Source organism: Euprymna scolopes, unplaced genomic scaffold (assembly GCF_053919585.1).
Source record: "Euprymna scolopes isolate OS-2025 unplaced genomic scaffold, ASM5391958v1 sca7, whole genome shotgun sequence".
Classification (NCBI taxonomy): Eukaryota; Metazoa; Mollusca; class Cephalopoda; order Sepiida; family Sepiolidae; genus Euprymna; species Euprymna scolopes.
Genome location: NW_027633768.1, coordinates 146,811 through 170,416, shown reverse-complemented (window position 1 = coordinate 170,416; position 23,606 = coordinate 146,811). Strand labels below are relative to the sequence as shown.

General features: G+C 52.3%; 13 non-coding genes and 2 pseudogenes across 13 annotated transcripts; all 15 read right to left on the bottom strand.

Moving 5' to 3' along the window:
* Window positions 1-302: 302 nt before the first annotated feature.
* On the bottom strand, window positions 303-503 carry LOC145275682 (U2 spliceosomal RNA). The gene has a single exon (XR_013867461.1). It is a non-coding gene; the product is annotated as a U2 spliceosomal RNA (small nuclear RNA).
* A 357-nt stretch (window positions 504-860) lies between these two features.
* LOC145275680 (U2 spliceosomal RNA) lies at window positions 861-1,061 on the bottom strand. The gene has a single exon (XR_013867460.1). It is a non-coding gene; the product is annotated as a U2 spliceosomal RNA (small nuclear RNA).
* A 357-nt stretch (window positions 1,062-1,418) lies between these two features.
* LOC145275679 (U2 spliceosomal RNA) lies at window positions 1,419-1,619 on the bottom strand. Its single transcript, XR_013867459.1, has one exon. It is a non-coding gene; the product is annotated as a U2 spliceosomal RNA (small nuclear RNA).
* A 357-nt stretch (window positions 1,620-1,976) lies between these two features.
* Window positions 1,977-2,177, bottom strand: LOC145275678 (U2 spliceosomal RNA). Its single transcript, XR_013867458.1, has one exon. It is a non-coding gene; the product is annotated as a U2 spliceosomal RNA (small nuclear RNA).
* Window positions 2,178-2,534: 357 nt separating this feature from the next.
* Window positions 2,535-2,735, bottom strand: LOC145275676 (U2 spliceosomal RNA). The gene has a single exon (XR_013867456.1). It is a non-coding gene; the product is annotated as a U2 spliceosomal RNA (small nuclear RNA).
* Window positions 2,736-3,092: 357 nt separating this feature from the next.
* LOC145275674 (U2 spliceosomal RNA) lies at window positions 3,093-3,293 on the bottom strand. The gene has a single exon (XR_013867455.1). It is a non-coding gene; the product is annotated as a U2 spliceosomal RNA (small nuclear RNA).
* A 357-nt stretch (window positions 3,294-3,650) lies between these two features.
* LOC145275673 (U2 spliceosomal RNA) lies at window positions 3,651-3,851 on the bottom strand. The gene has a single exon (XR_013867454.1). It is a non-coding gene; the product is annotated as a U2 spliceosomal RNA (small nuclear RNA).
* Window positions 3,852-4,208: 357 nt separating this feature from the next.
* Window positions 4,209-4,409, bottom strand: LOC145275672 (U2 spliceosomal RNA). The gene has a single exon (XR_013867453.1). It is a non-coding gene; the product is annotated as a U2 spliceosomal RNA (small nuclear RNA).
* Window positions 4,410-4,766: 357 nt separating this feature from the next.
* On the bottom strand, window positions 4,767-4,967 carry LOC145275671 (U2 spliceosomal RNA). The gene has a single exon (XR_013867452.1). It is a non-coding gene; the product is annotated as a U2 spliceosomal RNA (small nuclear RNA).
* Window positions 4,968-5,324: 357 nt separating this feature from the next.
* Window positions 5,325-5,525, bottom strand: LOC145275670 (U2 spliceosomal RNA). Its single transcript, XR_013867451.1, has one exon. It is a non-coding gene; the product is annotated as a U2 spliceosomal RNA (small nuclear RNA).
* Window positions 5,526-5,882: 357 nt separating this feature from the next.
* On the bottom strand, window positions 5,883-6,074 carry LOC145275531 (U2 spliceosomal RNA). The gene has a single exon (XR_013867341.1). It is a non-coding gene; the product is annotated as a U2 spliceosomal RNA (small nuclear RNA).
* An 8,031-nt stretch (window positions 6,075-14,105) lies between these two features.
* LOC145275563 (U2 spliceosomal RNA) lies at window positions 14,106-14,237 on the bottom strand (annotated as a pseudogene).
* Window positions 14,238-14,594: 357 nt separating this feature from the next.
* Window positions 14,595-14,786, bottom strand: LOC145275529 (U2 spliceosomal RNA). The gene has a single exon (XR_013867339.1). It is a non-coding gene; the product is annotated as a U2 spliceosomal RNA (small nuclear RNA).
* Window positions 14,787-22,712: 7,926 nt separating this feature from the next.
* On the bottom strand, window positions 22,713-22,844 carry LOC145275562 (U2 spliceosomal RNA; annotated as a pseudogene).
* A 357-nt stretch (window positions 22,845-23,201) lies between these two features.
* LOC145275669 (U2 spliceosomal RNA) lies at window positions 23,202-23,402 on the bottom strand. The gene has a single exon (XR_013867450.1). It is a non-coding gene; the product is annotated as a U2 spliceosomal RNA (small nuclear RNA).
* Between the last annotated feature and the right edge of the window lie 204 nt (window positions 23,403-23,606).

The following is a 23,606-nucleotide window of genomic DNA, read 5'->3' as shown; positions in this document are numbered from 1 at the left end:
TTGCGGGCAGAGCGACAACGACCCCCCTACCCCCGGCCCCTCTCTACTAGTGGAAGCGTCGATCGCAGGCAGCGGCCAAGGAGGGCCGCCCGCCCGCCTCCGTCATCCAGCTAATGAGACCAACGAACGGTCCATCCAGCCGAGCGGACCGAACCGAAAGCGAACGAAAGCAAAGCCAGCAACAACTAAGTAAAGGGAAGTAAGGACCAACAAAGTCGTTTAGTTTAGTAGTAAGATCAAAGTAGTAGTCAGTCTGTTTTTGGGATTGCGTTTTCTGACTCTTTCCCGAGCGAGCTGGGGTCAGAATCGGGGCTGTTAACTCCTGGAGGCAGTGCAATACCAGGCCAACCCGTGGAGAAGGGGGAGCAAGCTCCTAACCCTTGACCGAGTTCCAAAAATCAGTTTAATATCGTGATCCCTCCATGCGAGGGACCTATCAGATATTAAGCTGATAAGAACAGATACTACACTTTGATCTTAGCCAGAAGAGGCCGAGAAGCGATAAAGGGGCTCCCTCCGGGGCCGGGGTCGTCAGTGGACCGGTCCGGGCGGCAAAGGTTGCGGGCAGAGCGACAACGACCCCCCTACCCCCGGCCCCTCTCTACTAGTGGAAGCGTCGATCGCAGGCAGCGGCCAAGGAGGGCCGCCCGCCCGCCTCCGTCATCCAGCTAATGAGACCAACGAACGGTCCATCCAGCCGAGCGGACCGAACCGAAAGCGAACGAAAGCAAAGCCAGCAACAACTAAGTAAAGGGAAGTAAGGACCAACAAAGTCGTTTAGTTTAGTAGTAAGATCAAAGTAGTAGTCAGTCTGTTTTTGGGATTGCGTTTTCTGACTCTTTCCCGAGCGAGCTGGGGTCAGAATCGGGGCTGTTAACTCCTGGAGGCAGTGCAATACCAGGCCAACCCGTGGAGAAGGGGGAGCAAGCTCCTAACCCTTGACCGAGTTCCAAAAATCAGTTTAATATCGTGATCCCTCCATGCGAGGGACCTATCAGATATTAAGCTGATAAGAACAGATACTACACTTTGATCTTAGCCAGAAGAGGCCGAGAAGCGATAAAGGGGCTCCCTCCGGGGCCGGGGTCGTCAGTGGACCGGTCCGGGCGGCAAAGGTTGCGGGCAGAGCGACAACGACCCCCCTACCCCCGGCCCCTCTCTACTAGTGGAAGCGTCGATCGCAGGCAGCGGCCAAGGAGGGCCGCCCGCCCGCCTCCGTCATCCAGCTAATGAGACCAACGAACGGTCCATCCAGCCGAGCGGACCGAACCGAAAGCGAACGAAAGCAAAGCCAGCAACAACTAAGTAAAGGGAAGTAAGGACCAACAAAGTCGTTTAGTTTAGTAGTAAGATCAAAGTAGTAGTCAGTCTGTTTTTGGGATTGCGTTTTCTGACTCTTTCCCGAGCGAGCTGGGGTCAGAATCGGGGCTGTTAACTCCTGGAGGCAGTGCAATACCAGGCCAACCCGTGGAGAAGGGGGAGCAAGCTCCTAACCCTTGACCGAGTTCCAAAAATCAGTTTAATATCGTGATCCCTCCATGCGAGGGACCTATCAGATATTAAGCTGATAAGAACAGATACTACACTTTGATCTTAGCCAGAAGAGGCCGAGAAGCGATAAAGGGGCTCCCTCCGGGGCCGGGGTCGTCAGTGGACCGGTCCGGGCGGCAAAGGTTGCGGGCAGAGCGACAACGACCCCCCTACCCCCGGCCCCTCTCTACTAGTGGAAGCGTCGATCGCAGGCAGCGGCCAAGGAGGGCCGCCCGCCCGCCTCCGTCATCCAGCTAATGAGACCAACGAACGGTCCATCCAGCCGAGCGGACCGAACCGAAAGCGAACGAAAGCAAAGCCAGCAACAACTAAGTAAAGGGAAGTAAGGACCAACAAAGTCGTTTAGTTTAGTAGTAAGATCAAAGTAGTAGTCAGTCTGTTTTTGGGATTGCGTTTTCTGACTCTTTCCCGAGCGAGCTGGGGTCAGAATCGGGGCTGTTAACTCCTGGAGGCAGTGCAATACCAGGCCAACCCGTGGAGAAGGGGGAGCAAGCTCCTAACCCTTGACCGAGTTCCAAAAATCAGTTTAATATCGTGATCCCTCCATGCGAGGGACCTATCAGATATTAAGCTGATAAGAACAGATACTACACTTTGATCTTAGCCAGAAGAGGCCGAGAAGCGATAAAGGGGCTCCCTCCGGGGCCGGGGTCGTCAGTGGACCGGTCCGGGCGGCAAAGGTTGCGGGCAGAGCGACAACGACCCCCCTACCCCCGGCCCCTCTCTACTAGTGGAAGCGTCGATCGCAGGCAGCGGCCAAGGAGGGCCGCCCGCCCGCCTCCGTCATCCAGCTAATGAGACCAACGAACGGTCCATCCAGCCGAGCGGACCGAACCGAAAGCGAACGAAAGCAAAGCCAGCAACAACTAAGTAAAGGGAAGTAAGGACCAACAAAGTCGTTTAGTTTAGTAGTAAGATCAAAGTAGTAGTCAGTCTGTTTTTGGGATTGCGTTTTCTGACTCTTTCCCGAGCGAGCTGGGGTCAGAATCGGGGCTGTTAACTCCTGGAGGCAGTGCAATACCAGGCCAACCCGTGGAGAAGGGGGAGCAAGCTCCTAACCCTTGACCGAGTTCCAAAAATCAGTTTAATATCGTGATCCCTCCATGCGAGGGACCTATCAGATATTAAGCTGATAAGAACAGATACTACACTTTGATCTTAGCCAGAAGAGGCCGAGAAGCGATAAAGGGGCTCCCTCCGGGGCCGGGGTCGTCAGTGGACCGGTCCGGGCGGCAAAGGTTGCGGGCAGAGCGACAACGACCCCCCTACCCCCGGCCCCTCTCTACTAGTGGAAGCGTCGATCGCAGGCAGCGGCCAAGGAGGGCCGCCCGCCCGCCTCCGTCATCCAGCTAATGAGACCAACGAACGGTCCATCCAGCCGAGCGGACCGAACCGAAAGCGAACGAAAGCAAAGCCAGCAACAACTAAGTAAAGGGAAGTAAGGACCAACAAAGTCGTTTAGTTTAGTAGTAAGATCAAAGTAGTAGTCAGTCTGTTTTTGGGATTGCGTTTTCTGACTCTTTCCCGAGCGAGCTGGGGTCAGAATCGGGGCTGTTAACTCCTGGAGGCAGTGCAATACCAGGCCAACCCGTGGAGAAGGGGGAGCAAGCTCCTAACCCTTGACCGAGTTCCAAAAATCAGTTTAATATCGTGATCCCTCCATGCGAGGGACCTATCAGATATTAAGCTGATAAGAACAGATACTACACTTTGATCTTAGCCAGAAGAGGCCGAGAAGCGATAAAGGGGCTCCCTCCGGGGCCGGGGTCGTCAGTGGACCGGTCCGGGCGGCAAAGGTTGCGGGCAGAGCGACAACGACCCCCCTACCCCCGGCCCCTCTCTACTAGTGGAAGCGTCGATCGCAGGCAGCGGCCAAGGAGGGCCGCCCGCCCGCCTCCGTCATCCAGCTAATGAGACCAACGAACGGTCCATCCAGCCGAGCGGACCGAACCGAAAGCGAACGAAAGCAAAGCCAGCAACAACTAAGTAAAGGGAAGTAAGGACCAACAAAGTCGTTTAGTTTAGTAGTAAGATCAAAGTAGTAGTCAGTCTGTTTTTGGGATTGCGTTTTCTGACTCTTTCCCGAGCGAGCTGGGGTCAGAATCGGGGCTGTTAACTCCTGGAGGCAGTGCAATACCAGGCCAACCCGTGGAGAAGGGGGAGCAAGCTCCTAACCCTTGACCGAGTTCCAAAAATCAGTTTAATATCGTGATCCCTCCATGCGAGGGACCTATCAGATATTAAGCTGATAAGAACAGATACTACACTTTGATCTTAGCCAGAAGAGGCCGAGAAGCGATAAAGGGGCTCCCTCCGGGGCCGGGGTCGTCAGTGGACCGGTCCGGGCGGCAAAGGTTGCGGGCAGAGCGACAACGACCCCCCTACCCCCGGCCCCTCTCTACTAGTGGAAGCGTCGATCGCAGGCAGCGGCCAAGGAGGGCCGCCCGCCCGCCTCCGTCATCCAGCTAATGAGACCAACGAACGGTCCATCCAGCCGAGCGGACCGAACCGAAAGCGAACGAAAGCAAAGCCAGCAACAACTAAGTAAAGGGAAGTAAGGACCAACAAAGTCGTTTAGTTTAGTAGTAAGATCAAAGTAGTAGTCAGTCTGTTTTTGGGATTGCGTTTTCTGACTCTTTCCCGAGCGAGCTGGGGTCAGAATCGGGGCTGTTAACTCCTGGAGGCAGTGCAATACCAGGCCAACCCGTGGAGAAGGGGGAGCAAGCTCCTAACCCTTGACCGAGTTCCAAAAATCAGTTTAATATCGTGATCCCTCCATGCGAGGGACCTATCAGATATTAAGCTGATAAGAACAGATACTACACTTTGATCTTAGCCAGAAGAGGCCGAGAAGCGATAAAGGGGCTCCCTCCGGGGCCGGGGTCGTCAGTGGACCGGTCCGGGCGGCAAAGGTTGCGGGCAGAGCGACAACGACCCCCCTACCCCCGGCCCCTCTCTACTAGTGGAAGCGTCGATCGCAGGCAGCGGCCAAGGAGGGCCGCCCGCCCGCCTCCGTCATCCAGCTAATGAGACCAACGAACGGTCCATCCAGCCGAGCGGACCGAACCGAAAGCGAACGAAAGCAAAGCCAGCAACAACTAAGTAAAGGGAAGTAAGGACCAACAAAGTCGTTTAGTTTAGTAGTAAGATCAAAGTAGTAGTCAGTCTGTTTTTGGGATTGCGTTTTCTGACTCTTTCCCGAGCGAGCTGGGGTCAGAATCGGGGCTGTTAACTCCTGGAGGCAGTGCAATACCAGGCCAACCCGTGGAGAAGGGGGAGCAAGCTCCTAACCCTTGACCGAGTTCCAAAAATCAGTTTAATATCGTGATCCCTCCATGCGAGGGACCTATCAGATATTAAGCTGATAAGAACAGATACTACACTTTGATCTTAGCCAGAAGAGGCCGAGAAGCGATAAAGGGGCTCCCTCCGGGGCCGGGGTCGTCAGTGGACCGGTCCGGGCGGCAAAGGTTGCGGGCAGAGCGACAACGACCCCCCTACCCCCGGCCCCTCTCTACTAGTGGAAGCGTCGATCGCAGGCAGCGGCCAAGGAGGGCCGCCCGCCCGCCTCCGTCATCCAGCTAATGAGACCAACGAACGGTCCATCCAGCCGAGCGGACCGAACCGAAAGCGAACGAAAGCAAAGCCAGCAACAACTAAGTAAAGGGAAGTAAGGACCAACAAAGTCGTTTAGTTTAGTAGTAAGATCAAAGTAGTAGTCAGTCTGTTTTTGGGATTGCGTTTTCTGACTCTTTCCCGAGCGAGCTGGGGTCAGAATCGGGGCTGTTAACTCCTGGAGGCAGTGCAATACCAGGCCAACCCGTGGAGAAGGGGGAGCAAGCTCCTAACCCTTGACCGAGTTCCAAAAATCAGTTTAATATCGTGATCCCTCCATGCGAGGGACCTATCAGATATTAAGCTGATAAGAACAGATACTACACTTTGATCTTAGCCAGAAGAGGCCGAGAAGCGATAAAGGGGCTCCCTCCGGGGCCGGGGTCGTCAGTGGACCGGTCCGGGCGGCAAAGGTTGCGGGCAGAGCGACAACGACCCCCCTACCCCCGGCCCCTCTCTACTAGTGGAAGCGTCGATCGCAGGCAGCGGCCAAGGAGGGCCGCCCGCCCGCCTCCGTCATCCAGCTAATGAGACCAACGAACGGTCCATCCAGCCGAGCGGACCGAACCGAAAGCGAACGAAAGCAAAGCCAGCAACAACTAAGTAAAGGGAAGTAAGGACCAACAAAGTCGTTTAGTTTAGTAGTAAGATCAAAGTAGTAGTCAGTCTGTTTTTGGGATTGCGTTTTCTGACTCTTTCCCGAGCGAGCTGGGGTCAGAATCGGGGCTGTTAACTCCTGGAGGCAGTGCAATACCAGGCCAACCCGTGGAGAAGGGGGAGCAAGCTCCTAACCCTTGACCGAGTTCCAAAAATCAGTTTAATATCGTGATCCCTCCATGCGAGGGACCTATCAGATATTAAGCTGATAAGAACAGATACTACACTTTGATCTTATTTATATATTTTATTTTCCGTAAAAGTACATACATATTTTCACAAAAATTGAAATTTTATAAAAAACATACAACAATTACAAAAAACAAAATTAGGCACAAGGCCCTATAAGAAATTGGGAGGGGGAGGGTACAGGGTCTTTGTGACTATTTGACATTATTGAAAATGCAGACTTTGGAGTCTTACTCTTGACTGGCAACATTTACCAAAATACCTCATTCACTCTGTGGATCCTAATCTAACTAATAACCCCAGCGTTCAGTGTAAAAATAACATATTTACAATTTGCAACAAAAAACTTGTCTGTGTGTTGTGTGTGCATTTTTTTTTTTTTTTTTTTTTTTTTTTTTTTTTTTTTTTTTTTTTTTTTTTTTTTTTTTTTTTTTTTTTTTTTTTTTTATAAACAAAAACAAAATAGTGTGTGTGAGTGCATTTGTTAAAAGTTCAAAAAGTTCAAATTCATTAAAATTATGTACAGTTTGTAATTAATTGTAAAAACACGTGGAGTGGGGCAAGCTAGTCAAAAGAGTTCAATTTAAACATAAAAAATAAAGCCTACTTGGTTTGTTAGTATTGACCCCCCCTACTAATCTAACGTCTAGACCCCCCACTGTTTTCCGGGAAACCGAAAACAAGCAGGGTGATCCCTATATGGGGTTGGGGTGAAGCCTTAATAGGAGAAAAGAAAAACAACGGGAGGAGGGGTTGATTGGTGACCTCTGAGTACTGGGGGAAAGACCAGGATTACATCCAAAACAAAAAGCAGGTAACGGGGGAGCGGGTGGACTCAGAGGTTCTCTAGCACCGAAAATAATAACAGGGGCGGGATCTCGTTTATACCACCAGTCAAGAGTCTCTTTACTTGATTATGCTAAACTAAGCGGGATGGGTTCCGAAGGACCCAGCACCGCCCGTGCCATGCTTAAGGAGGGAACACGTATTGGAACTTGGCTCCTCGACGGATGCACAGACTAGTGTTGTGCACCCACCTCTTATTAAACTCCGCTCGAGGCAACCTCCTCCAATCGCATCTGATCTTTACTTTAAGCAGATGTTTAAAGTAAACGATCAGATCCCGATCTGGAACAGATATCCCTTCGCGGACCAACTTGAGGCGCGTGATCCATATCACCATGCGCGCCACTGCTAGGATCGCCAGGAAAACCATTCTTTCCTCCCTGGGGAACGGCGGCTCCATGTTGTAAACAAAATATCCTTCGTCGAGTTCGAGCGGGCACTCGGCATCGATGCGGGCCGTTACCCCTTCGACGTATTCCAATAGGGCCTGGATCCGGCTGCAACTAAAAAACGCATGCCCGAGGGTCTCGAGCCTGTGTTCGTCGCAGCGCGGGCACCAGGCGCTTGTATGTTGTTTGTACTTGCTGAATTCGTCGAAGAGGGGCAGTGCTTTTCGGACCAGTCGCCAGGTCAGGGAAAATTCAGAGTTAGTCAAAAAATCCCGACCCGGCGCCCAACTCCATTGAGAGCGGATAACCTCCATCGACCAACCTAACCGCCTACAAAGAGGATCCTTCGCGGTACCCACCACTAACTCCCGATAAAGGCTCTTTCTAGGCTGTTCGAGGACACTGGTCCCCGGCAATGCTCTAAGTGCGGTCCGGCATTCGGCAAAGAACTTGTGCTCCCCCCTCGGTTTACGACGACCTTCTACCGAGGGGTCAGGTTCGAGATTGGGAAACGAGTTCTCAACCACGGGGACCCATGGAGCGTTCTCCTCTAGCGAACGGCTCAGGAAAGCCAATCTCTCAGCGTTTTTATGACACTTGAGACTGGGCTGACCTAGGCCTCCCTCACTCGGACTTTGGACACAGACCTCTCTGCACACATAGTGCTTACCCTCGTCCCACAGCAGTGAGTCGAGGCACTCTTGTAAGCGGGTTAGGCGTTGTGCAGGGAGAGGAAGTACAGACAAACGGTAAAGGATGAGCGGAAAGACGTATGTGGCACACGCCTCCGCCCGACCCTTCAAGGACAATTTCCTTCGAATCCAAGTCTTGACCGACGATTTGACCTTGCCATATACTTCCGACCAGTTTTTCTCCAGCTGAAGTCCCGGTCCAAACCAGACACCGAGAATACGGACCGGTCCATCGGTCCAGCTGAAGATGCCTGGAAGCGAGTTTACCCCGGTCCAGGCCCCCAACCGCAGGCCGACAGACTTGCTGCGGTTGAAGACGGCCCCTGTGACTTTTTCGTATCGAGCGAGCGCCTCGACCACCGCTTGAACGTCCGTGGGGCAAGACACGAACACGGTGACGTCATCGGCGAACGCGGAAACCCTGGCTCGTGTGCCTCCAGGGAGAGCTATTCCGCGCAGGACTGGTGTAGCCGCCTCGTCCCTTAACTTGCGAAGGAGGGGTTCCAACGCCAGGACATACAAAAGAGGCGACAGCGGACAACCCTGACGCACCGACCGGGAGACGGCGAAAGACTCCGACAGCTTACCGTTGATCTGCACCGCTACCGCCGGCCTATCATACAGGACAAAGATCCACTTGCGGAAGTCCGGATTAAATCCGGCAGCCTCTAAAACAGATCCCAGGAACCGATGGTCGACCCTATCGAACGCCTTGGACTGATCCAAACTGATCAGCGCGGCTTCCGTGTCGTCTTCTGTTCCCTCTATGATCGAGCGAATCAAATGAAGATTGTCTTGAATCGATCTCCCCTTCACAGCATAAGTCTGGTCGGGTTCGATCAAGTCAGCGATGACAACCTGCAAACGATTCGCAAGAATCTTTGCCAAAATCTTTAACTCTGTGTTTAGCAGAGTCAAGGGCCTAAAGTCATCAAAGTTTTCCACCCCACCATGCCGTTGACCTTTCCTCAGCAATGTGATCACTCCCTTGGTCACCTGTCCAGGGATGGATCCCTGGGCAAACCAATGGTTGAACATATCCTTCAGAATAGGGACCAACATGGGCGACAGCCTCAAGTAAAATTCGTAGGGCAAACCATCAAGCCCCGGGGACTTGTTGTAGCCGACCTGCTTCAACGCAGTAATGACCTCATGTTCCGTAACAAGACCATCACAGCTAGCCGCTCGAGCCGCCGAGAGGCGGGGCGAGTCAGCCAAATAGCTGCCAAACTCATCGACCCTGAGTCCGGGTAGTTGGGTGAAGCGCTCCGATAGATGCTTCCGAAACCCCCCGCAAATCTCCCGCGTCGATACCAGAGCGTGTCCTTCCAGGTTATACACTTTCCGAATGTACCCGTCCGAACCGCGTCTTAGAGCAGCCTTACGCTCAACAGCGTCAACATTAACAGCTTCGTTAGAGACTTTCATTAACCTAGCCCTAACTACCTGACCTTCATACCGCTCGCTAGCCAAGCGGCCGAGGTCCTGTTTAGCTAGTGCTACCTCTAGGGGGTCCCCCCCCTCCACCGCCCGGGTCAGCTTATCCTCTATACGCTTCTTTGCCTTGGCCTTATCTAGCGCGAGGCGTTGGCTGTATTGGACAGAGAAGCGTCTAATTTTGGCCTTAAGGCTAACCCACCACTTACTCCCTGTAACCGCCCCCACTAAAGCCCGCTGAATTAATTCGGTAACCTTCGACCGGTAGTCCTCCAGCTCCAACAAGGTGCTGTTGAACTTCCAGTATCCGGCTAGTTTGGGCCTAGCACTTAAGTTCAAACGGGCCATAACGAGTTTATGGTCCGAGTGTCCTAGCAAGTGGAACGTGGGGCACGATAGAAAGTCTACGTCGCCTCTTCTAACTAACATCCGATCCAAGTAAGTACTCGGATGGGAAGGCACTACGGAATGCCACGTCCACATCTCCCGCCCCGGGTAATCCAGACGAAATCTGTCGACGAGGTCGCACGAAGCCATCAGGTCAGACAGACTGTTGTCATACCACACCGACCCGCTAGCCCCCCCGACCTTATCTATATTGGGATCAAGGATTGCATTCCAATCACCCATTAACACTAACCGTTCCGGATCCACTAAGTAGCCCTCCAACCGTCGAAAAAAGGATACCCTCTCTCCATGAGAATTAGGAGCATAAACAGCGACAATCCGAAAAACACTGCAATTAATGGCAACATCAACAACGACCGCCCGCCCGTCCTCGCCTGCGTGAACAACATTCACCGACGCTGACAGGGTGCGATTCACTAGCAAGGAGATTCCACGACTATAAGTATTGCCATATGCTGAGTAGACATCGTAATCGTTTACCAGCACCTGACAATCCTCGTCACAAACAAAGTGGGTCTCCTGGATAGCGGCAATATCTACCTTAAGGGACACCAAGTCTCTAACAACGCGCGAGGCCTTGCTTCGACACCTGATGCCCCTCACATTAAAAGTGGCCAAGTTCAAAGACATGTTCACTTACCTTAAGCAGTGTCACAAACGGGTCTGAAATCCTCGGGGGTGAGGACGCAGCAGGCATGGCCGAGACTGCCCGTGAGCAGTTCGGATGAAAATATTCCGTCTCGGGAGGCGCCTCCTACATCCAATGGGAAGGTTAACTTAAGTGCCCTGTAAAATGAGGGGTGCACAAAAACGGGGATCCTTCCTTCACACCTTAGAGAAAGTTTATGAAGAGATGGGTGTTCGAGGTCTACCAGTTTGACTTCTTCAAAAGCCGTCTTGGCAGCCTCCAGCATGTTCCATAGTCCTTTGGTTCTGCCGTCCCTGTCTGCTCTCACAAAGGTGGTCAGCATTGGGGCATCCGCGAAGTGCAGAGGGTTTGTGATGTCTTTCCCCTCTACTGCCTCCATTTGTTTTAGCTTCTGAAGTTGGGCCTTAGGTTTGCCTTTCAAATCGGTGTTGGTTTGCGTAGGGCCAACTTCACATATTTTGCTTCCTGGCAGGAACGGAAGCTTTTTCGTGCGTTCCGTCCTGACAGGTATGCTCTCCTTCTGGTCCGCTTTGTCTTCAGGAGCCGCGGAAGAAAGGGGGGTTTGTGGAGAAGCGTTTAGAGGGGCTACGGCTTGTTCCGCCTGCGTGTCGTTGGTGATGTTGTTCCCCTCCTCCGGTGGAGCCATTTCGTTGTTGGTAACATCCCCCGTTGGAGTGGTTTCCCTCTTTCTTTTGTTCCTCCTTCTCCCCTTTCTCTTTACTCCTGTTTCCTCGGGCTCCCTGACAATCTCCTCCGAGCCCGCTTCCTCCTCCGATTCTGTTGGGGAGAAAGGAAGCTTCCTTTTACTGGAAGTCACCGTCTCCATTTTTTCCGGGGACGGTTCTTGACCTCCGTTATCCGTAGACCTGGAGTCTGCCTGTTCTGTGTTTTTGCTTTCGTTGTCTGTGTTTGTGGTGTTTTTACTTGTGGTGATTGTGGTGTTCTTGTTTGAGTTGTCTGTGTTTGTGGTGTTTTCATTTGTGGTGATTGTGGTGTTCTTGTTTGAGTTGTCTGTGTTTGTGGTGTTTTTATTTGAGGTGATTGTGGTGTTCTTGTTTGAGTTGTCTGTGTTTGTGGTGTTTTTATTGGTGGTGATTGTGGTGTTCTTGTTTGAGTTGTCTGTGTTTGTGGTGTTTTTATTTGTGGTGATTGTGGTGTTCTTGTTTGAGTTGTCTGTGTTTGTGGTGTTTTTACTTGTGGTGATTGTGGTGTTCTTGTTTGAGTTGTCTGTGTTTGTGGTGTTTTTACTTGTGGTGATTGTGGTGTTCTTGTTTGAGTTATCTGTGTTTGTGGTGTCTTTGTTTGTGGTGACCGGTGTGTTTTTGTTTGTGTTGACTGCAATGTTTTTTAAATTGTTTGTATTGTCCTTAGTGGGTTTTGCATTGTCTTTGCTGATGTTGTTGGTGTTGATGTTCTGAGGTCTGCTGTTTGTCTGTTGTTGTCCTGGTCGGTTTTTACGGACGACCTTGCTCCAGCCGTCGTCGTTCCCTTGGTTCGCCGGAGCAGATGTGGTTGACTTGGTCTCTGCCGGCTTGGTTGGTGCCTTAGCCGCTGGTCTTGTGGGACAGTCCTTGGACATATGTCCTTGCTTTTGACAATGCCAGCAATGTGGCTTCCTCCCCTCTACTATCACCGACATTGTCCATTCTCGGTACTTAAGCACCGCCGGAATTTTGTTGAATCCGCTCCTGTCGACTCTCATGACCAGCTTATAATCTCCCGTCATGAGGTTCCGCGGGCCTCTAACCGGACACACCGACTCTACCTCTCCATACTGGCTGAGCACCGCACCAAGTTGACGCGAGCCCAAGTAACAGGGCACACCCAGTATCGACACCGTTGTCCTCCTTCTTCCCTGATACTCCGGCTTCATGGAGAGGTGCTTCCACGTCAGGTTGTTCCTGGAAAGTTTCTCAGCATCCTCCTTATCGGGCAGCAGGACTTCCCACTTGGCGTAGCTACAACGACATATGTAGCTCGCCGGCACATTTAGGTCCTGGAGCAGCTGCGCCATAGTTTCCTTCGGCACTCCTGTCAGGCTTCTGCTACGGGTGTCGGTCGTGATGAAGGACAAGACCCGCTGCTCCAGTTCCTCCACAGCTCCAGGAAGAGGCAGAATTACATTTCCATCAGTGTACTGCTTGAATGTAGATTCAAACAGCTCCCTGTATTCCTGTGGAGACAGTTGTTTTTGTGGGCCCCAGGCTTGGGTTGCCTCCTGGTTGCTATTCTTGTTGTTGTTGGGGCACTCCTTGGTGGGTGGCACCTTAACCTTAGCGGCTGTTGTTGTTGTTGCCCCATCTTTGGGTTCCACCGTTAAAACCTTGGGGGAGCCTTTGGCAGGAGGTAAGGCAGGCCATTCCTCTCCTGCCTCTTGAGTTGTCTCCCCTTCCGCTGGCGTCTCTTTTGTGGTCCGAGGTTTGTTCCCGGTTGAGCCGGCAGATTTTCCTTTTGCCGCCTCTACCCTAGGTGGGTCAGCTTTCGGCGGGCTGTTGCCTGCGACAGTTGCTGGATCCTTCCAACTTGGAGGGGGCCCCAGGAGTCTTTCTAGAGATGCTAGCGTCTCTTTGATTCGCTCGGCATCTCTATTGGTTGCCCCGTCCGCCTCGGGTACATCCCCCTTCTTTGGCTTATCAGAAGCGGGGAGGAGTGGGACATTTGGTGTCCCCTCCTTCTTGGTTTTCATGGCTGGTTCCTCCTCCGGAATCCTCTCTATCGACTGGGCACCTGGAGTCTCTTGAGGATCTGCCATTGCTGGGGTTTGGTCGGCTCCGCTTTTGGGGGTGCTGACCTCTTGGGGAGCATGGGGTGGGTTTGGTGACCCCAGTTGCTCAGCTACATCTAGGGGAGCAGCGGGCTGCTTCTCTCCCCTCTCGTCGTCATTTGTAGCCTTTTTGGCACATTTTGCTCCCCTCGGAGGGGAACCCTCCTGGGGAGTGGCGCTTTCTTTTGCCCCTTTTTTGGACGGCATCTCGTGGTCTACTAAAATTTCGCTGACCCCGTGACGTCGAACAAAGTGTAGCGTGGGTGGGGAGAAAAGAAAAAAGGAGGGACGGGGGGGAAGGAAGAACTAAGGGGGGGGGGGGGTTTAGAAGGGGCGGGCTCTTGAAGAAAATAGAGTTTCGGCCTCCCCTCACGGGGATGCCTGGTTAGCAGCTCGAATCCCCCCGCGAGGGGGGAGAGCAGAGAAGGAAGACGCAGTGGGTGCTAGCGGAACAGGGCGCCGCGTCGCAATTAAGAGCGAGAGGGGATAGGCATCTCCGCCCACTGAGGGGAGCCGAGACGAAGCACCCACCCTACCCCACGTCCCCCTGCCCACTTAGCTACCCAAACAGAAGCGATAAAGGGAACCCTGTCTGCTCAATCCTCTGGGAGAGCAGCGAAAGGATAGACAAAGTTTTGGCCTGGCAGGTCAGAGTGCTGCTCAGGCAATTAAGGGTGGAGAAATTAGACCATCTCGGTCTCGAGAGGTGAGACCAAAACGAAGAAAAAACAATAACAAAAAACAAAAAACCAACAAAAGCAGGTCACAACTACCAGCTTAGTGGTGCTGGTCCCGAAATTCCAGTCTCCCAAAAGAGGGGATCGGTTTTCGGGTCCTAGCTCCCACAAATGTGGAGTCGGTCCTTCAGGTCCTGACTCCCCAAAGGAGGGGGTCTGGTCCTTGCAAACGAAGGTTAGTAAATGAACACCTTAAACCTAGCCCGAGAGCCCGGTGGTGGATCCCTTCTAAGAGCAGAAGCTTTGTATGCTGAAGAACAGATACTACACTTTGATCTTAGCCAGAAGAGGCCGAGAAGCGATAAAGGGGCTCCCTCCGGGGCCGGGGTCGTCAGTGGACCGGTCCGGGCGGCAAAGGTTGCGGGCAGAGCGACAACGACCCCCCTACCCCCGGCCCCTCTCTACTAGTGGAAGCGTCGATCGCAGGCAGCGGCCAAGGAGGGCCGCCCGCCCGCCTCCGTCATCCAGCTAATGAGACCAACGAACGGTCCATCCAGCCGAGCGGACCGAACCGAAAGCGAACGAAAGCAAAGCCAGCAACAACTAAGTAAAGGGAAGTAAGGACCAACAAAGTCGTTTAGTTTAGTAGTAAGATCAAAGTAGTAGTCAGTCTGTTTTTGGGATTGCGTTTTCTGACTCTTTCCCGAGCGAGCTGGGGTCAGAATCGGGGCTGTTAACTCCTGGAGGCAGTGCAATACCAGGCCAACCCGTGGAGAAGGGGGAGCAAGCTCCTAACCCTTGACCGAGTTCCAAAAATCAGTTTAATATCGTGATCCCTCCATGCGAGGGACCTATCAGATATTAAGCTGATAAGAACAGATACTACACTTTGATCTTATTTATATATTTTATTTTCCGTAAAAGTACATACATATTTTCACAAAAAATGAAATTTTAGAAAAAACATACAACAATTACAAAAAACAAAATTAGGCACAAGGCCCTATAAGAAATTGGGAGGGGGAGGGTACAGGGTCTTTGTGACTATTTGACATTATTGAAAATGCAGACTTTGGAGTCTTACTCTTGACTGGCAACATTTACCAAAATACCTCATTCACTCTGTGGATCCTAATCTAACTAATAACCCCAGCGTTCAGTGTAAAAATAACATATTTACAATTTGCAACAAAAAACTTGTCTGTGTGTTGTGTGTGCATTTTTTTTTTTTTTTTTTTTTTTTTTTTTTTTTTAAAACAAAAACAAAATAGTGTGTGTGAGTGCATTTGTTAAAAGTTCAAAAAGTTCAAATTCATTAAAATTATGTACAGTTTGTAATTAATTGTAAAAACACGTGGAGTGGGGCAAGCTAGTCAAAAGAGTTCAATTTAAACATAAAAAATAAAGCCTACTTGGTTTGTTAGTATTGACCCCCCCTACTAATCTAACGTCTAGACCCCCCACTGTTTTCCGGGAAACCGAAAACAAGCAGGGTGATCCCTATATGGGGTTGGGGTGAAGCCTTAATAGGAGAAAAGAAAAACAACGGGAGGAGGGGTTGATTGGTGACCTCTGAGTACTGGGGGAAAGACCAGGATTACATCCAAAACAAAAAGCAGGTAACGGGGGAGCGGGTGGACTCAGAGGTTCTCTAGCACCGAAAATAATAACAGGGGCGGGATCTCGTTTATACCACCAGTCAAGAGTCTCTTTACTTGATTATGCTAAACTAAGCGGGATGGGTTCCGAAGGACCCAGCACCGCCCGTGCCATGCTTAAGGAGGGAACACGTATTGGAACTTGGCTCCTCGACGGATGCACAGACTAGTGTTGTGCACCCACCTCTTATTAAACTCCGCTCGAGGCAACCTCCTCCAATCGCATCTGATCTTTACTTTAAGCAGATGTTTAAAGTAAACGATCAGATCCCGATCTGGAACAGATATCCCTTCGCGGACCAACTTGAGGCGCGTGATCCATATCACCATGCGCGCCACTGCTAGGATCGCCAGGAAAACCATTCTTTCCTCCCTGGGGAACGGCGGCTCCATGTTGTAAACAAAATATCCTTCGTCGAGTTCGAGCGGGCACTCGGCATCGATGCGGGCCGTTACCCCTTCGACGTATTCCAATAGGGCCTGGATCCGGCTGCAACTAAAAAACGCATGCCCGAGGGTCTCGAGCCTGTGTTCGTCGCAGCGCGGGCACCAGGCGCTTGTATGTTGTTTGTACTTGCTGAATTCGTCGAAGAGGGGCAGTGCTTTTCGGACCAGTCGCCAGGTCAGGGAAAATTCAGAGTTAGTCAAAAAATCCCGACCCGGCGCCCAACTCCATTGAGAGCGGATAACCTCCATCGACCAACCTAACCGCCTACAAAGAGGATCCTTCGCGGTACCCACCACTAACTCCCGATAAAGGCTCTTTCTAGGCTGTTCGAGGACACTGGTCCCCGGCAATGCTCTAAGTGCGGTCCGGCATTCGGCAAAGAACTTGTGCTCCCCCCTCGGTTTACGACGACCTTCTACCGAGGGGTCAGGTTCGAGATTGGGAAACGAGTTCTCAACCACGGGGACCCATGGAGCGTTCTCCTCTAGCGAACGGCTCAGGAAAGCCAATCTCTCAGCGTTTTTATGACACTTGAGACTGGGCTGACCTAGGCCTCCCTCACTCGGACTTTGGACACAGACCTCTCTGCACACATAGTGCTTACCCTCGTCCCACAGCAGTGAGTCGAGGCACTCTTGTAAGCGGGTTAGGCGTTGTGCAGGGAGAGGAAGTACAGACAAACGGTAAAGGATGAGCGGAAAGACGTATGTGGCACACGCCTCCGCCCGACCCTTCAAGGACAATTTCCTTCGAATCCAAGTCTTGACCGACGATTTGACCTTGCCATATACTTCCGACCAGTTTTTCTCCAGCTGAAGTCCCGGTCCAAACCAGACACCGAGAATACGGACCGGTCCATCGGTCCAGCTGAAGATGCCTGGAAGCGAGTTTACCCCGGTCCAGGCCCCCAACCGCAGGCCGACAGACTTGCTGCGGTTGAAGACGGCCCCTGTGACTTTTTCGTATCGAGCGAGCGCCTCGACCACCGCTTGAACGTCCGTGGGGCAAGACACGAACACGGTGACGTCATCGGCGAACGCGGAAACCCTGGCTCGTGTGCCTCCAGGGAGAGCTATTCCGCGCAGGACTGGTGTAGCCGCCTCGTCCCTTAACTTGCGAAGGAGGGGTTCCAACGCCAGGACATACAAAAGAGGCGACAGCGGACAACCCTGACGCACCGACCGGGAGACGGCGAAAGACTCCGACAGCTTACCGTTGATCTGCACCGCTACCGCCGGCCTATCATACAGGACAAAGATCCACTTGCGGAAGTCCGGATTAAATCCGGCAGCCTCTAAAACAGATCCCAGGAACCGATGGTCGACCCTATCGAACGCCTTGGACTGATCCAAACTGATCAGCGCGGCTTCCGTGTCGTCTTCTGTTCCCTCTATGATCGAGCGAATCAAATGAAGATTGTCTTGAATCGATCTCCCCTTCACAGCATAAGTCTGGTCGGGTTCGATCAAGTCAGCGATGACAACCTGCAAACGATTCGCAAGAATCTTTGCCAAAATCTTTAACTCTGTGTTTAGCAGAGTCAAGGGCCTAAAGTCATCAAAGTTTTCCACCCCACCATGCCGTTGACCTTTCCTCAGCAATGTGATCACTCCCTTGGTCACCTGTCCAGGGATGGATCCCTGGGCAAACCAATGGTTGAACATATCCTTCAGAATAGGGACCAACATGGGCGACAGCCTCAAGTAAAATTCGTAGGGCAAACCATCAAGCCCCGGGGACTTGTTGTAGCCGACCTGCTTCAACGCAGTAATGACCTCATGTTCCGTAACAAGACCATCACAGCTAGCCGCTCGAGCCGCCGAGAGGCGGGGCGAGTCAGCCAAATAGCTGCCAAACTCATCGACCCTGAGTCCGGGTAGTTGGGTGAAGCGCTCCGATAGATGCTTCCGAAACCCCCCGCAAATCTCCCGCGTCGATACCAGAGCGTGTCCTTCCAGGTTATACACTTTCCGAATGTACCCGTCCGAACCGCGTCTTAGAGCAGCCTTACGCTCAACAGCGTCAACATTAACAGCTTCGTTAGAGACTTTCATTAACCTAGCCCTAACTACCTGACCTTCATACCGCTCGCTAGCCAAGCGGCCGAGGTCCTGTTTAGCTAGTGCTACCTCTAGGGGGTCCCCCCCCTCCACCGCCCGGGTCAGCTTATCCTCTATACGCTTCTTTGCCTTGGCCTTATCTAGCGCGAGGCGTTGGCTGTATTGGACAGAGAAGCGTCTAATTTTGGCCTTAAGGCTAACCCACCACTTACTCCCTGTAACCGCCCCCACTAAAGCCCGCTGAATTAATTCGGTAACCTTCGACCGGTAGTCCTCCAGCTCCAACAAGGTGCTGTTGAACTTCCAGTATCCGGCTAGTTTGGGCCTAGCACTTAAGTTCAAACGGGCCATAACGAGTTTATGGTCCGAGTGTCCTAGCAAGTGGAACGTGGGGCACGATAGAAAGTCTACGTCGCCTCTTCTAACTAACATCCGATCCAAGTAAGTACTCGGATGGGAAGGCACTACGGAATGCCACGTCCACATCTCCCGCCCCGGGTAATCCAGACGAAATCTGTCGACGAGGTCGCACGAAGCCATCAGGTCAGACAGACTGTTGTCATACCACACCGACCCGCTAGCCCCCCCGACCTTATCTATATTGGGATCAAGGATTGCATTCCAATCACCCATTAACACTAACCGTTCCGGATCCACTAAGTAGCCCTCCAACCGTCGAAAAAAGGATACCCTCTCTCCATGAGAATTAGGAGCATAAACAGCGACAATCCGAAAAACACTGCAATTAATGGCAACATCAACAACGACCGCCCGCCCGTCCTCGCCTGCGTGAACAACATTCACCGACGCTGACAGGGTGCGATTCACTAGCAAGGAGATTCCACGACTATAAGTATTGCCATATGCTGAGTAGACATCGTAATCGTTTACCAGCACCTGACAATCCTCGTCACAAACAAAGTGGGTCTCCTGGATAGCGGCAATATCTACCTTAAGGGACACCAAGTCTCTAACAACGCGCGAGGCCTTGCTTCGACACCTGATGCCCCTCACATTAAAAGTGGCCAAGTTCAAAGACATGTTCACTTACCTTAAGCAGTGTCACAAACGGGTCTGAAATCCTCGGGGGTGAGGACGCAGCAGGCATGGCCGAGACTGCCCGTGAGCAGTTCGGATGAAAATATTCCGTCTCGGGAGGCGCCTCCTACATCCAATGGGAAGGTTAACTTAAGTGCCCTGTAAAATGAGGGGTGCACAAAAACGGGGATCCTTCCTTCACACCTTAGAGAAAGTTTATGAAGAGATGGGTGTTCGAGGTCTACCAGTTTGACTTCTTCAAAAGCCGTCTTGGCAGCCTCCAGCATGTTCCATAGTCCTTTGGTTCTGCCGTCCCTGTCTGCTCTCACAAAGGTGGTCAGCATTGGGGCATCCGCGAAGTGCAGAGGGTTTGTGATGTCTTTCCCCTCTACTGCCTCCATTTGTTTTAGCTTCTGAAGTTGGGCCTTAGGTTTGCCTTTCAAATCGGTGTTGGTTTGCGTAGGGCCAACTTCACATATTTTGCTTCCTGGCAGGAACGGAAGCTTTTTCGTGCGTTCCGTCCTGACAGGTATGCTCTCCTTCTGGTCCGCTTTGTCTTCAGGAGCCGCGGAAGAAAGGGGGGTTTGTGGAGAAGCGTTTAGAGGGGCTACGGCTTGTTCCGCCTGCGTGTCGTTGGTGATGTTGTTCCCCTCCTCCGGTGGAGCCATTTCGTTGTTGGTAACATCCCCCGTTGGAGTGGTTTCCCTCTTTCTTTTGTTCCTCCTTCTCCCCTTTCTCTTTACTCCTGTTTCCTCGGGCTCCCTGACAATTTCCTCCGAGCCCGCTTCCTCCTCCGATTCTGTTGGGGAGAAAGGAAGCTTCCTTTTACTGGAAGTCACCGTCTCCATTTTTTCCGGGGACGGTTCTTGACCTCCGTTATCCGTAGACCTGGAGTCTGCCTGTTCTGTGTTTTTGCTTTCGTTGTCTGTGTTTGTGGTGTTTTTACTTGTGGTGATTGTGGTGTTCTTGTTTGAGTTGTCTGTGTTTGTGGTGTTTTCATTTGTGGTGATTGTGGTGTTCTTGTTTGAGTTGTCTGTGTTTGTGGTGTTTTTATTTGTGGTGATTGTGGTGTTCTTGTTTGAGTTGTCTGTGTTTGTGGTGTTTTTATTGGTGGTGATTGTGGTGTTCTTGTTTGAGTTGTCTGTGTTTGTGGTGTTTTTATTTGTGGTGATTGTGGTGTTCTTGTTTGAGTTGTCTGTGTTTGTGGTGTTTTTACTTGTGGTGATTGTGGTGTTCTTGTTTGAGTTGTCTGTGTTTGTGGTGTCTTTGTTTGTGGTGACCGGTGTGTTTTTGTTTGTGTTGACTGCAATGTTTTTTAAATTGTTTGTATTGTCCTTAGTGGGTTTTGCATTGTCTTTGCTGATGTTGTTGGTGTTGATGTTCTGAGGTCTGCTGTTTGTCTGTTGTTGTCCTGGTCGGTTTTTACGGACGACCTTGCTCCAGCCGTCGTCGTTCCCTTGGTTCGCCGGAGCAGATGTGGTTGACTTGGTCTCTGCCGGCTTCGTTGGTGCCTTAGCCGCTGGTCTTGTGGGACAGTCCTTGGACATATGTCCTTGCTTTTGACAATGCCAGCAATGTGGCTTCCTCCCCTCTACTATCACCGACATTGTCCATTCTCGGTACTTAAGCACCGCCGGAATTTTGTTGAATCCGCTCCTGTCGACTCTCATGACCAGCTTATAATCTCCCGTCATGAGGTTCCGCGGGCCTCTAACCGGACACACCGACTCTACCTCTCCATACTGGCTGAGCACCGCACCAAGTTGACGCGAGCCCAAGTAACAGGGCACACCCAGTATCGACACCGTTGTCCTCCTTCTTCCCTGATACTCCGGCTTCATGGAGAGGTGCTTCCACGTCAGGTTGTTCCTGGAAAGTCTCTCAGCATCCTCCTTATCGGGCAGCAGGACTTCCCACTTGGCGTAGCTACAACGACATATGTAGCTCGCCGGCACATTTAGGTCCTGGAGCAGTTGCGCCATAGTTTCCTTCGGCACTCCTGTCAGGCTTCTGCTACGGGTGTCGGTCGTGATGAAGGACAAGACCCGCTGCTCCAGTTCCTCCACAGCTCCAGGAAGAGGCAGAATTACATTTCCATCAGTGTACTGCTTGAATGTAGATTCAAACAGCTCCCTGTATTCCTGTGGAGACAGTTGTTTTTGTGGGCCCCAGGCTTGGGTTGCCTCCTGGTTGCTATTCTTGTTGTTGTTGGGGCACTCCTTGGTGGGTGGCACCTTAACCTTAGCGGCTGTTGTTGTTGTTGCCCCATCTTTGGGTTCCACCGTTAAATCCTTGGGGGAGCCTTTGGCAGAAGGTAAGGCAGGCCATTCCTCTCCTGCCTCTTGAGTTGTCTCCCCTTCCGCTGGTGTCTCTTTTGTGGTCCGAGGTTTGTTCCCGGTTGAGCCGGCAGATTTTCCTTTTGCCGCCTCTACCCTAGGTGGGTCAGCTTTCGGCGGGCTGTTGCCTGCGACAGTTGCTGGATCCTTCCAACTTGGAGGGGGCCCCAGGAGTCTTTCTAGAGATGCTAGCGTCTCTTTAATTCGCTCGGCATCTCTATTGGTTGCCCCGTCCGCATCGGGTACATCCCCCTTCTTTGGCTTATCAGAAGCGGGGAGGAGTGGGACATTTGGTGTCCCCTCCTTCTTGGTTTTCATGGCTGGTTCCTCCTCCGGAATCCTCTCTATCGACTGGGCACCTGGAGTCTCTTGAGGATCTGCCATTGCTGGGGTTTGGTCGGCTCCGCTTTTGGGGGTGCTGACCTCTTGGGGAGCATGGGGTGGGTTTGGTGACCCCAGTTGCTCAGCTACATCTAGGGGAGCAGCGGGCTGCTTCTCTCCCCTCTCATCGTCATTTGTAGCCTTTTTGGCACATTTTGCTCCCCTCGGAGGGGAACCCTCCTGGGGAGTGGCGCTTTCTTTTGCCCCTTTTTTGGACGGCATCTCGTGGTCTACTAAAAGTTCGCTGACCCCGTGACGTCGAACAAAGTGTAGCGTGGGTGGGGAGAAAAGAAAAAAGGAGGGACGGGGGGGAAGGAAGAACTAAGGGGGGGTTTAGAAGGGGCGGGCTCTTGAAGAAAATAGAGTTTCGGCCTCCCCTCACGGGGATGCCTGGTTAGCAGCTCGAATCCCCCCGCGAGGGGGGAGAGCAGAGAAGGAAGACGCAGTGGGTGCTAGCGGAACAGGGCGCCGCGTCGCAATTAAGAGCGAGAGGGGATAGGCATCTCCGCCCACTGAGGGGAGCCGAGACGAAGCACCCACCCTACCCCACGTCCCCCTGCCCACTTAGCTACCCAAACAGAAGCGATAAAGGGAACCCTGTCTGCTCAATCCTCTGGGAGAGCAGCGAAAGGATAGACAAAGTTTTGGCCTGGCAGGTCAGAGTGCTGCTCAGGCAATTAAGGGTGGAGAAATTAGACCATCTCGGTCTCGAGAGGTGAGACCAAAACGAAGAAAAAACAATAACAAAAAACAAAAAACCAACAAAAGCAGGTCACAACTACCAGCTTAGTGGTGCTGGTCCCGAAATTCCAGTCTCCCAAAAGAGGGGATCGGTTTTCGGGTCCTAGCTCCCACAAATGTGGAGTCGGTCCTTCAGGTCCTGACTCCCCAAAGGAGGGGGTCTGGTCCTTGCAAACGAAGGTTAGTAAATGAACACCTTAAACCTAGCCCGAGAGCCCGGTGGTGGATCCCTTCTAAGAGCAGAAGCTTTGTATGCTGAAGAACAGATACTACACTTTGATCTTAGCCAGAAGAGGCCGAGAAGCGATAAAGGGGCTCCCTCCGGGGCCGGGGTCGTCAGTGGACCGGTCCGGGCGGCAAAGGTTGCGGGCAGAGCGACAACGACCCCCCTACCCCCGGCCCCTCTCTACTAGTGGAAGCGTCGATCGCAGGCAGCGGCCAAGGAGGGCCGCCCGCCCGCCTCCGTCATCCAGCTAATGAGACCAACGAACGGTCCATCCAGCCGAGCGGACCGAACCGAAAGCGAACGAAAGCAAAGCCAGCAACAACTAAGTAAAGGGAAGTAAGGACCAACAAAGTCGTTTAGTTTAGTAGTAAGATCAAAGTAGTAGTCAGTCTGTTTTTGGGATTGCGTTTTCTGACTCTTTCCCGAGCGAGCTGGGGTCAGAATCGGGGCTGTTAACTCCTGGAGGCAGTGCAATACCAGGCCAACCCGTGGAGAAGGGGGAGCAAGCTCCTAACCCTTGACCGAGTTCCAAAAATCAGTTTAATATCGTGATCCCTCCATGCGAGGGACCTATCAGATATTAAGCTGATAAGAACAGATACTACACTTTGATCTTAGCCAGAAGAGGCCGAGAAGCGATAAAGGGGCTCCCTCCGGGGCCGGGGTCGTCAGTGGACCGGTCCGGGCGGCAAAGGTTGCGGGCAGAGCGACAACGACCCCCCTACCCCCGGCCCCTCTCTACTAGTGGAAGCGTCGATCGCAGGCAGCGGCCAAGGAGGGCCGCCCGCCCGCCTCCGTCATCCAGCTAATGAGACCAACGAACGGTCCATCCAGCCGAGCGGAC